We start from the raw sequence: 12,295 nt of genomic DNA, 5'->3' as shown, positions 1-12,295 counted from the left end.
ATTCCCTTAAGGTTTTTTTTCTCCCAAACACTCTGAAATCTGTGTTTGGAAGATTAAAAAACCTCAGGAGAGGTTACTAAGATCCAGAGAAGACCTAGAAAGAAGTAAGGTAAGGCAAGAAGAGACCTGTCTGAGGTGATGTAAATGGAATGCCATGCTATCTTTGCCAAAACACCATTTAATGCAGGGCTATCCCATTCTGGGAACTGACACCTCCCACAACAGTGATGGATCACTGCAGAGATGAACAGGAGTGGTGACTCCAGCTGCTCCTGGCACCCCTGGGTCACACAGCTGGAGCATGACAATCCAGGTCCCCAGACATCACTTCAGCTGGGCCATCAGCTCCTGCAGAGAGCACACTGGTAGACTTGGAGAGACAGGCTGCATCTCACTGTGCCCAGTGCTGCGAAGCGCACCCTGACTCACGGCACTCCGTATGGGATGTGGCAGTAGGTGGGCACCCTCTGACACCCAGACTGGGTGCAGTGGGACTGTACTGTCAGCAGCAACCCTGAAGCCAGTATATCTGGCACTCAGTGCCAGAGAGGGTGTCAGGTGCCTCATTCAGGAATAGCACTGACATAGCCCAGATAGCTGCACCTGGGGATGAAATCGCCAGAAAAAATCAGCTCTACTCTAAACAGGATATTTACCTAGTCTTTACAAAAAGTTTTAAAAAATAACAACCTCTTTTTTTCCTATCATCAGAACAAGGCAAGAAAGGCAGTTCCTCTCTGTTTCCACAAGTCCAGAAGCTAAAACCAGATCCTCCATGACTCCTAACCACCATGATCTTGCCTCTCCCCTGTCTGTGAGACTTCCACAAGACCCGCAGTGCTATTTGCAATGGCTATGGAGTCTGAGTTGTGCACTGGAAAGTCCTTAGGAAGCCCAAGAGAACATCCTTGATTCTCAGGTCTTTCCATCCATCCTCTCCCCTCTGTAGGAGGCTGATGCTCTGAGATAGCCTGCCCCCTTGCTCCTTCTATTCAGGAAGATCAGGGTGGAAGATGTGCAGGAAAGACAGACCTCAGATCGAATTTTCTTGCTGCATTTATACAATAAACTTCCCACAGAATAAGAAAACACTTTGTTTAAAATGATACTCTTCTGCAAAATATTTCACATCACAACAGATAACACTTGTTTCACACATACTGTAGTTTCTGATTGTATTGAAGATTATATTCCAGTCACTGAAAGTAACTGTCCCTTTACCAGTTCCCACAAATGATTGTTTTTAACTACGTAGAGTATGCAAATATAATTCTTGTTTTATGTATGTTGTGCCCTTTACCAGAGTTTTTTTCAATTTATTTTTTTTTTAAATACAGAAATTCTGTACAAATGTGGGACAATGCATTCTCGTCACATACACCTCCTATCACTGGTAACTGTGGCAGGTGCACCCGCCCAATGACAATAGGGCTTCTTGGATGCTGAAGTGTAGCAGCTTCTGATTGCCTTTTCTCTCAGGGCTTCACCGTAGTTGGGGCCTTTGGCCAATGGGAGCCGCTGTTGACTACAGGTCGGATTCAGCCTGGGTATAAATGGAGCTCCCTGGGGAGCCATTTTGAGCTTGTTCCCTGGAGCAGCACGGTGCAGTTGAGGACTCTCCCCTTGGGTAGGGACACCACCCAAGGAAACACCTCGAGGTGACTTGGGTGGAGACGCTGCCCTGAGCAGGTCCTCGAGGTTGAGAGCCCTTGCTTGTTAGATGAGTGATAGAGCATTTTGGGTTGTTGTTAAACCCTAGCAAGTGGTGCTTTGTTCTGTGGTTTGGGTTTTCATTAAACCCTAGGAAGTTGTTCTGTTCTCCTCTCACAGACATTCGAACCTGTAACTTACAGAGAGCTAGTTAATTCTGTTAATAATAAATTTTTAATTTTTGGTTGTTGGTTGTTTATTTGAGAGCCTCCGTAACAGTAACAAACTATCATTTTTTGGTATCTGGACTACTATAATAACAGAAATATACTTTGGGCATCAGAAATGCTCTCAGAGTCTAATTAGACAAGTTGGAAATCTTATGAGTTAAAGAAGAGATGTCAGAGTATCTGACATGACTGTATGGAAGTGTTCCCAATCTTGCCAGATAAAGAACCTGCTTTGCTGAAGCCATGGTTTGGGGAGTAAAGAGTCTTGGGTGCTCACCTGTAGTGCTAGGGCCTGAAAAAGGCCCTGAAACAAAGTTGATGTCTAGATGAACCTCACAACCAAGCGTTATCCATTATTAGTATCTGTTAACTAGTAAAATCTGTATTACCATTAGTGTTTATTATTAATATCTGATCATTAACGAAATATGTATGCTCACTAGTGAAAGATGGAGCTTAGACAAACTATAATCAGTAGTGAGGATGAAATGTTGTCAGAATGTATCCAACTTTCCTTGTTTAGCCTTGTTCAAGGCTGAGAACCCAAGTGTTTGGCCTTGTTAGGAACTCCCTTGGTTCTCCTCGCCGAGCCCTGGCCAGGCTTTGGGTGGAATCCAACAAGAGAATGAAACTAGATATTTCCACTCAAATAAAAGTGCAAGTCATTCTGACTTGCTGATTTTTGGTATATAAGGCTGGACCCTCTTGCCGTGACTTTGGATGCCTCACCTATGGGTGGACGCACCGCACAGGACTTCCCACTTGCCAGGAATGGCTCTCCAAATCCTCGCTGTAACCGGGGCTCCCCAGCGTCTGCAGATCTGGATGTTGGTAACGTATGCAAGTGGTGATGTATCTTTCTTAATCACTATTCTCTCCATCGTGTAGTAATGATTAGGTGCATTACCTTGCTTAACCTTATTTTCTGTAATTAACTGTATGTAGTAATAATTAAGTGTACTATTCTGTATTTTTCCTATTGCTTATTCTCTGTATTACTTGGTTATACTCTTTAATTATCAACAGTAAAATAAGCCTACTCTTTTCACTCTGGTGTCTGAGTTTAATTGGCATTCTTGATCAGCAAAACATAAATTGGTGTCAGAAGTGGGATCTGAAAAAAATGCCATTATTTAAAGTCAAAGCTAATGTGTCAATTCCACCTGACGTTCCAGAGTGGGAAGACCCTCCCTACAGCTCATTGGCCCGGGAGTGGGCTAAGGTCGGAGGACCGTGTGAGCAATGGGAGAGTCGGCTAAAGGGTGCCGAAGCATTGGATGTTTTAAATTGTATGACAAGAAAAAGGAAAAGAGACTACAAATTTAGGTAAACGAGGGTGGAGCTTGTTAACTGCATATAAAAACCAATACCAGAGTAAAGAGAGGCTCTTGTTGGAGAACTCCCAGAAGGAGCGACAGGTGTGTGATTTGCAGAGTCAGATTGTGATGTTGCAATGTCAGAATAAGTTACTTGCCGATAAGTTGAATACTTATCAGACTGTAGCCAAAAAAGCTGCAGTATGGGTTGCACAGTATAAGAAAAGGAGAGGACAAGTAAATTGTAAGAAAGTGCATGCAGTGATTGCAGAAGTGGGTGCACAGTGGGATCCCGATAGATGGGATGGTGATATTTGGGATTCTACAGATTCTGATGAGGCCGGTTCCCCAGATCAATTCATGGATGTGAAACCCGTGTGGAGGTGAAAGACAGAAGTAGATCCTAATAAAGGGCAATCTGTGAGGAAGGATGTGGTAGAGCATTACACTCAGCATGAAGTGAATGACATAACTGACAGATTTAAGCAGAGACCGGGAGAATCCCTGCTCTCTTGGACGGTGCATTTGCACCATCAGGGAGCAGCGGGGGTAACCCTAGACCCAGGGGATTCCAAGAAATTTTTGATTTTAAGTTCATATTCTTTTGTGCAAGATGTATTTCAGAATAATCATCAGGATACACACTTATTGGCTTTGGCAGCTCAGGGATGTAATACTAAGTATCCTATGGAGAATGACTGGCCGGGATCTGAACGTCTGTGGTATACTTTATGAGATTGTATACAGTGGATGAAAGAGGAAGGGATGAAAGCGGCAGTTTTTGTAGGAGATGCTGACACTATGATGTGGCATCCTTTGTCTGTCACCATGAGGAATGAACTGATTAAAACCATTCCACCAGCATATAAAAATGTAATCATGACTCTTTTGATTAATGAGACAGGAAGTCCCCTTTGTAATGTGATAGAAAAAATACAGCAGCTGGGTGACCTTGGAGATTTGGGCCCCCGAGGGAGTGCAGGGAATCAAGATACTCGAGACAGCCCTAAAGGCAGTGAAAACAGGATTTCTCATAAGGAAATATTTATGGCTTTGTTAAAAGACAGCATGTCTCGTGAAAAAAAATGACGGTGTTCCAACTAAAGAGCTGTGATGAATATATAAACAGAGAGGGCTGAATAAACCTAGCAAGAAAGTGAAAAATTCACAGGCTAAGGAGGCAGGGACAACTCAGCCTACGGAGCCCCTTCTCGAACCTCAACGGGACCCTTCATCTGTTCACGGAGGGCTCCCTGTGAGTGGATCAACGGTTCCGGGTGTGAGAGAGGATTTGGCACCGTTTTCTGACTTGTACCCTTTGCAGAAGCAAGGAAGGAAAAAGGTTTCTTTAGGTTTTTGGTGCAGGAAGCTGCCGGAGGCAGGAAACAGTTATACACCCTTTGAGAAACAGCTGTTAGCATGTTATTGGGCGTTAGTAGAAATGGAACAACTTACTATAGGGCATGAAGTGGCTCTCCATCCTAAAATACCTATTATGCAATGAGTTAAAAGTTCTCTGAAACCCCACCGAATTAGGCATGCTCAGGAATTGAGTATCATAACGTGGAAACGATATATTCAGGACTGAGCCAAAGCAGGGGTGGGTGGAGCGAGTAGATGCTGCCCCCATGAGGGATCAAGAAGTAAATACCGATTTTGCAATCCCACAGAAATCCCCAGTGCAATGGGGAAAAACTTTAGAACAGTTAACACCCTTTGAAAAAGAACATGCCTGATTCACCGATGGATCAGCTAAATATATAGGAGGGAAGAGGTTTTGGAAAGTGGTAGCTTACCATCCTCATTCAGAGAAATTTTTAGAAACCATGGGAGAAGGGAAAAGCAGCCAATGTGCTGAATTATATGCAGCTTATATGGCTTTGAAACAAGAAGATCTAGGAGAACGTAATTTATATACTGATTCTTGGTCAGTAGCTAATGGATTAGCCACCTGGCTGCCAACATGGGTAGCCAAAGATTGGAAAATATACTCCAAGGAAGTCTGGGGAAAGGAACTGTGGAAAGATATTTGTGAAACTGTGCCAAAGGACTAAGGTAGCTGTGTTTCATGTTGATGCTCATAGTAACAGAGACACTTTAGAATGACTCTATAATTCTGTTGCAGACAACCGGGCAAAGATTTCCCAAGCTGGATTGGAATTCCCTCAGAAGGAGGATCATGAAGTCTTGGCGAAATGAGCACACCAAAAGTGTGGGCATCTTGGAGAAAAAGACACTTATAGGCGGGCTCAAGATCGTGGTGTAACAATGACACTTGATATGATTAAAAATATACTTGCCCAATGCCCTGTGTGTCAACATACTCACAAATGTTCGGTACCATATATTGTGAAAGGACAACTGGGGAGAGGAAAATTACCAGGACAAATGTAGCAAATGGATTATGTTGGACCTCTACTCCAAGATCAAGGATGTAAATATATTTGCACCGCTGTAGATACCTATTCTGGATATCTGATTGCCCATCCCTGTAAGAGGGCCACTCACCATAGCACCATTTGTACTATAGGTATAATAATTTTGTACTATGGAATTCCATTGCAACTTCAAACTGATAATGGGTTTCATTTTTGAAATAAGTTTGTACAACAATATGCTGAGCAACAAAACATTCAGTGGGTTTTTCATATACCATATTACCCTGAAGCTGCTGGATTGATCGAGTGGATGAATGGGAAGTTGAAAGAGCAGTTGAGAAAATTGGGGGATGGGAACCTATTCCCAGTGGAGAACCCATCTCACAGATGCGCTACATATTTTTAACAACAGGCCCATTGGGGAAATGGAAACCCCCTTAATGCGTATGATCACACCTAATCTGCAAATAAAACCTCTGACAATAAAAGAGACTTTGACTGATTGGGAAATTGTCCCAGGAGCCATGGCCCCTTACTAAGCCACCTCAGAAGCTGCAGGGTTAGACCTTCATGCATTAACATTAACCAAAATAAGCTCAAGACAGACAAGGGTCATAGATACTGGAATAGGATTTCAGATTCCCCCAGAACACTTTGGATTAATAACTGCTCTCTCAAACCTAGCCATGATAGGTGTTCATGTCATGGGAGGAGTGATTGATGCAGACTATCAAGGTGAAATTAAGGTAATTCTGTTAAACAATGGTGAACAAGATTTGAATATTCAACCCCAAGACCAGGTAGCACAATTGTTGATACTACCAGCTCTGCAAGCAGAGGTAAAGAAAGGGGATCCACCCCCAGTCACCACAGACTGTGGAGATAAAGGGTTTCGGATCAACAGGTATTAACAATGGAGCCAAAGTCTGGGTTCAGAGGCCAAATGGTCACCCTGAACTGGCTGAAGTAATAGCCATGAGGAAAGATAACACCATTTTGATCATGACACCTGGACAAGAAAAATGGGAGTATGTCCCTGCAACACGATGTTACTTGTGAGAGTAACTAGATGGTAGAGTTTTGTCTTACAGGTCCTGCACAATTGAATCTACCTGTTTACTGCAACGGCCCCTTTGCGAGAGGATGTTATCCATGTCACCTGATCCGAGGAACTAGTTTTCATGGACAACAGAGAATGCACGGATAATGGGACTATTGTTGGTCTTATTGATTATATGTTATTATTTTAATCAAATTGTAAATTGGGAAAATAGATTTTAATCCCTAGGAGAGACAGTAGCAAACACATTTAATCTTAGCAATTGTTGGGTCTGCGGGAGCCCAGGTGGATTTAAAGATTGGCCTTGGATAGCCCAACTAGTATCACCCAAGTGGTGGATCAGTGACCAAAGTGACATACATGAAGGAACCGGATTGATTAAGCATGCAATGAAGGGAATGCAACTCATAACTATACTTGATGAAACATCATCAATTGATGAACAGAGATTGATGTCTATATGTGTAACTTCTGGACCTGAATTAATCATAGCAACAGTCTATTAGCCATGGTTCATCTATAGGTCAAAGAACCGATTGTAGTGCTAGGGCCTGAATAATAGGCCTTGAAACAAAGTTGACCTCTAGATGAACCTCACAACCAAGCGTTATCCATTATTAGTATCTGTTAACTAGTAAAATCTGTATTACCATTAGTGTTTATTATTAATATCTGATCATTAACGAAATATGTATGCTCACTAGTGAAAGATGGAGCTTAGACAGAATATAATCAGTAGTGAGGATGAAATGTTGTCAGAATGTATCCAACTTTCCTTGTTTAGCCTTGTTCAAGGCTGAGAACCCAAGTGTTTGGCCTTGTTAGGAACTCCCTTGGTTCTCCTCGCCGAGCCCTGGCCAGGCTTTGGGTGGAATCCAACAGGAGATGAAACCAGATGTTTCCACTCAAATAAAAGTGCAAGTCATTCTGACTTGCTGATTTTTGGTATATAAGGCTGGACCCTCTTGCCGCGACTTTGGATGCCTCACCTATGGGTGGACGCACCGCACAGGACTTCCCACTTGCCAGGAATGGCTCTCCAAATCCTCGCTGTAACCGGGGCTCCCCAGCGTCTGCAGATCTGGATGTTGGTAACGTATGCAAGTGGTGATGTATCTTTCTTAATCACTATTCTCTCCATCGTGTAGTAATGATTAGGCGCATTACCTTGCTTAACCTTATTTTCTGTAATTAACTGTATGTAGTAATAATTAAGTGTACTATTCTGTATTTTTCCTATTGCTTATTCTCTGTATTACTTGGTTATACTCTTTAATTATCAACAGTAAAATAAGCCTACTCTTTTCACTCTGGTGTCTGAGTTTAATTGGCATCCTTGATCAGCAAACATCACCGCATCTCCATTTCCTACTTTATCTTCACGGGGGAACAATCAGGCAGATTGAACCCATACTTCACCATCCTCCTTTCCATGCTACTTGATCCTCAGACTTCTCCATACTTTTCTCAAATGGTACTGGTGTATGGAATTTAGTAACCCTGTCTCTCTGAGTAAGAGGATAGGCTTTCTTCAAGCAAGATGAGCATATTTTTAATAAGTTTAGAGATACTAGTATAAAAATGCTTCTTTTGAGTGTGTGGCTATCTGATAAATAATTAGTAGCCTGGGTTTTTTGCAAGACTTCCCTGCCAAGAGGTGTAACACTGAATCTTCCTCTACTTGTTCTGTAATACAAATTTCCCAGTATTTTATAATCTTTTTTCAAGTTCATAAAAGAGAAAGATCATGAGGAACTTATTTAGTATCAGCAGAAGGTAATCCTGGAGCTGATTATTTTTTTCGTCAGTAGAGGGTATTACTGCTGCCAATAAGAATTATTACTCAAGGTTCCAGAGGATACTGGTAATAATTAGGCCAGCTAAGGCACATAAATAGATATGTGAAGGGGGAAATCTGTCACTCGACACTTAGTATAGCTGAAATGGAAAAAAATAATTATTTTCATTTTTGATATATAGACTACACATTTTGATTACTGGCTGATAAAAGTAATTATCATATTTTTTCAACATTCAGAATCAATTTCAGACATCTGTTACGAGATCGTTACAGTGATAGCATAAAGTGCAGAGTACATTTTTTCCTTACTGTTGCTTACATCTTCTATAATTCCTCCATTAGTCTAAGTCTGGTGCAGTAGACAAGGCATGGAACTTCACCTCAGTATTTCTGCAGACTACTCTGGATGGATGGATAGGATCCATAGGTCTCCAGAAAGCTGTCTAGTGGAGTAATGTCCTGCCTATAGCCTAGATTTATCTCCCCTAACCTTAAGTGTGTATACACATTTTGAACACAGTCTATAACCCTTCAATGAACTGAGAGGCATACTAAGACAAACATACACTCTGTAGGCTAATTAAGCTTCTCAAAATTGATGTTCCTTCTCAAATTCTGAAGACGGCTAAGTATACTGGTTTTCCTTTTTAAGTCCTGCTCTTTCCGTTTTTTGAGAGATTTTTGATTTAAAGTCTAGAGCTGCTATAAAAAGCAACAACAGCAGTCAGAGACACATTTTTTTCCCTATAATTAAATGTTTATTTGTGATCATTCAGACCTTTTCACCACAGACTGAAAAAAAAAAAAAAAAAAAGAAAGATGAACAGTTCCTAACTGTCAGGCACGTACTACATGCTTCAGAAGTTCACAAATCCAGCTGTTGGACTACCAAATTGAAAAAACTCTTCAGTGACTCATTACTGCCTTTTCATTTTCACTGCCTGTAATTTCTTCTGACAGGCTTAAAATAGTATATTTTTCACAACAATGTTGTCATTTTCCATTAGTAAAAAAACAAACCAGAACAAAACTGGTAATTTTGCTTAAGTTAACCTGTTTGAGCTTTTCTTGTCTTTCAACATTACCTCAATATATCTCTGCAAATCAAACTATCTCATCCTGATTCTGTGAATGGTATTCACTGGTTTGCTGCTTTTGCAGAAGCAGGACAAGACAGCGGGAATTTCTATTACTGACCTATGAGCTGGGGACAATTAGAAAAGCCTGAACAATAAACAATAGGTGAAGTCGTTAATATCTTATTTTTCCATGAAAATATTAAAAGTCCTGCAAAGGAGATCAAACTCTTGCATAGAAAGCCATTGCTAAAAGCCTTTGGTTATTCTGTCCAGGTTTTGTCTGACTTGGACTCCATTAGGTCCTGTTCATGACTCAGTACTATTTTCCAACTTTTCTGTGTCCCTTGCTGTAGTTTTTTATTCTTTACAGTCATATTTTGTGTGAAAGACCTGAGGGGCATCCAGCTTCTTAGAAATTATTTTTCTCACATAGAATCTATTCATGTTGTCTTGGGCCTTGTTCTGCTTTAAGCCTCTTGATCTTTCCACTGTGCTGTTTACCCCTCCAAAGAATGCCCATCCCAGCTATTCACTTGAATTCATAATTGTACAACAAAGCATTGTTTCTGACTGACTTCAGCTGTATTTGGATCTCCTTATCTCCCCAGATGGTCATTACTGTTCTTAGGCCAGCTGGCAGCATACTTGGAGCAAGGCCACCTCTGAAGTATGCTTACGACTTAAGCAGAAAGAAGCTATCACTAGGAAAAGAATGAATAAGTAAGATTCACATAGCATGCAGGGTTAGTTTCAGTGGTGAATGACTGCTGGCAAATCAAACATTTATACAGTGAAATACAGAAAGCAGATTGTACAATTCACATTAACTGGGTCAGATGGCACAAGTAAAAATGCTTGAGATCACCTACATACTTCTACTCAATCTTCCCCAGATTGAAGTGCTGCTGAAGAATCCACGTGACTTTTTTCAACTTCAAATGTTTTGTGGTTTAAAAAATAGCTAGTTTGATTTAAAGTCTTTTAATGCTTGCACCACACAGGGGATAAAACAGTGTCTTTAAAGAGATACATAGAAACACTGGCCATTGGTATTGATACATCATAACTATTTCAGTATTTCACAAAGCGATGTGTGATTTTTCTTACTCTGTATTTTATGTTAGGTACTGCTTGTCTTGGTTCCTATCTTCCCATCCTAAAATGCTACACCCTGATCCTGTTCCAGCTTAATCTGTGATCTGTACCACCTATTACATCATCCAAGATATTAATTAAAAAGTAGAATTGAATTGAGCCCTCATCGAGTTTACCTGAAACATACATTAAGTGAACCCTAGGCAATTACTTTACAAGAGTTTTTCAAATCCTCGTGCACATACCAAGTTTGCTTATAAGACTGTCTCAAGTTGGTGTCAAAAGCCTCACAAAAAATCAAACCGTATCTTCTAAGTCAGGCCACTACATTGACTTAAGACAATCTGCCTGGACACAGCCTTCTCATTGCCTTCTCTCACTTCATTCATTTCTAGAAACCTGCAGGCTGATTTATTTCATTATTTGTCTTTGAGTCCTTCTGGAGAGGTGTTGTCTTGCCAGAAACTCATCCTCCTTCACAGCCGACACGCAGCTTCTCTCGTGAAGTCTGACACAAAAAGGCACAGAAACACCTCAGCTTTCTCCCCTTCACCTGCTCTCTCATCCGTATTTCCAGTCCCTTTCCTCGCTCACGACACAAGGTCAGCTCCTCACACCTGCGCCGGACATTTTGATTTAACACTTGCACACCCGGGCCAGTCCGTCACGGCAGGCCCCGCCCACTGGGCCCGCCCCGCCCCCTCGCACCCCTTTCGCCACCTGACCCAGCCTGTCAGTCAATCCGGGCTCCGCCGTGGGGGCCGGAGCCGAGGCGGCAATCACAGCCAATCAGCGTGCGAGGTGCCGCGGCGTCACGGCCAATCGGTTGCTTGCTTCTTTGGGGGTGCGGTGGCTGCTGTCCCTGCGCCCCGCTGTGAGCTGCTGGCACCGGCTGTCGCTGTCGCCGTCTGAGGTGTCGCGGTAGCCGCAGCAGCCTGGCCCTGCTTCGGTGTCACTGAGGATGAGCTCCTGCGCTGCCCAGCGCGCGTCCCGTCCTGTCCGCTCGAGTCCATTCATCTAGCGACTGGTGAGGGGCGGGCCGCGACCTGCTGATGTGTCCGGAGGGGGAGCCGGGCCTGGGGGAGGGGCAGCGTCATGGTTGGCCCTGCCAGAGGGGACGAGACGAGACGGGACGGGACGGCGACGGTGGGGGACTGCAGGAATGAGGAGAGCCCCGGGGAGGGTAAAGGGCAGCCGGCCACGTAGGATGGGAGGAGACCGGCTTCGAGGCGGAAGAAAAGTGGCTCGGCCACCTGTTTTGATAAGCCTCTTCTATCGCTCGTCGCTTCCCGGCTACGTGATCATGTGTAGTGGGAGGCAAAACGGCCACCTTCCCCCCTGCCTGCCCCTGGCCTGGAGCTGGCTCTTTGGAACACTTCAGACCTTCCCCCCCTCTTGACACTGGCAGCAGCCTCTGCCAGGTTTTCCTAGCTGGAGATTCCCGGGAAGCCTGTTGTGTTTCTGGCCGCCGTGATGATACTTATCTGTGGCTTTTGGTAGCAGCTCACAGTGTTGCTGGCTTTGAGTAGCAGCGGATGCACGGGAGAGATGAAGTCTTGTAGTTAGCTTAAAAGGATATTTGTGTGCAGCCTTCTTAGGGGGCAGCCACCTCATCTCTGAAATCTGGCTCTTTTTTCGCTGACGTGGTCAGTGTAGTTGTCTTCATGGAAAGTGGTCGCAATTTGT

At 43.1% G+C, this 12,295-nt stretch overlaps 1 protein-coding gene across 12 annotated transcripts in view; it reads left to right on the top strand.

The window, feature by feature from the left end:
• The first annotated feature begins 11,436 nt into the window (after positions 1–11,436).
• IBTK (inhibitor of Bruton tyrosine kinase) overlaps positions 11,437–12,295 on the top strand; it is a 60,183-nt gene continuing 59,324 nt past the window's right edge. For 5 of the 12 annotated variants that reach the window (XM_074861934.1, XM_074861933.1, XM_074861937.1 and 2 more), the window contains exon 1: positions 11,438–11,636. The gene's annotated coding sequence lies outside the window, so the exon portion shown is untranslated. Of the gene's footprint in view, positions 11,637–12,295 lie in introns of all 12 variants that reach the window. The other 7 variants (XM_074861930.1, XM_074861931.1, XM_074861932.1 and 4 more) reach the window with 2 other exon arrangements.

Source organism: Strix uralensis, chromosome 3, assembly GCF_047716275.1.
Source record: "Strix uralensis isolate ZFMK-TIS-50842 chromosome 3, bStrUra1, whole genome shotgun sequence".
NCBI lineage: Eukaryota > Metazoa > Chordata > Aves > Strigiformes > Strigidae > Strix > Strix uralensis.
Note: the sequence above shows the minus strand (reverse complement) of the source record. Positions and strands in the feature narration are given on the sequence as shown.